Source organism: Galeopterus variegatus, unplaced genomic scaffold (genome assembly GCF_000696425.1).
Source record: "Galeopterus variegatus unplaced genomic scaffold, G_variegatus-3.0.2 Scaffold6056, whole genome shotgun sequence".
NCBI classification, from domain to species: domain Eukaryota; kingdom Metazoa; phylum Chordata; class Mammalia; order Dermoptera; family Cynocephalidae; genus Galeopterus; species Galeopterus variegatus.
The window spans coordinates 139,173-139,640 of NW_007732167.1; positions in this window are offsets into that span (position 1 = coordinate 139,173).

Sequence of the window (468 nt, forward strand, 5' to 3'; positions counted from 1 at the left end):
AAATATTAGTTGAGTGATTAATTGAGGATGGGCATTCCATGTGGAGAACACTGTCAACGAAGACATAGATACAGGAAACAATTTCATGTGCTGAGATGATGGGAGTGTACAATGGGAGGGATGGGAGCATGGCTGAATTGCTAAGCAGTGGGCTATTTAACTCATCAGTAGATAACCCTTGGTCATTTATCCTGTCAGTCATGGTAGGTGATGGCAATGGTGGTCATTACTTTGATGGCACTTATATTCTGAATAATCACAGGTCCCGAGCTGTATGAAGGTACCAGAAGCAAAGATGGAAGGGAGAAGCAAGCTTTGATATGAAACCTGATAACTAACCCGAATCTGTAGTTCAGGCAATTAATTGGGCTTAAGGGGTAAAGGAGAGGTAAAACCTGAATAGCCCAGAGGCGTCTGGCTTATGTGAGTGGGATGCTTTCACTGGGCTTAGTGTCTAGCCCACTCTTC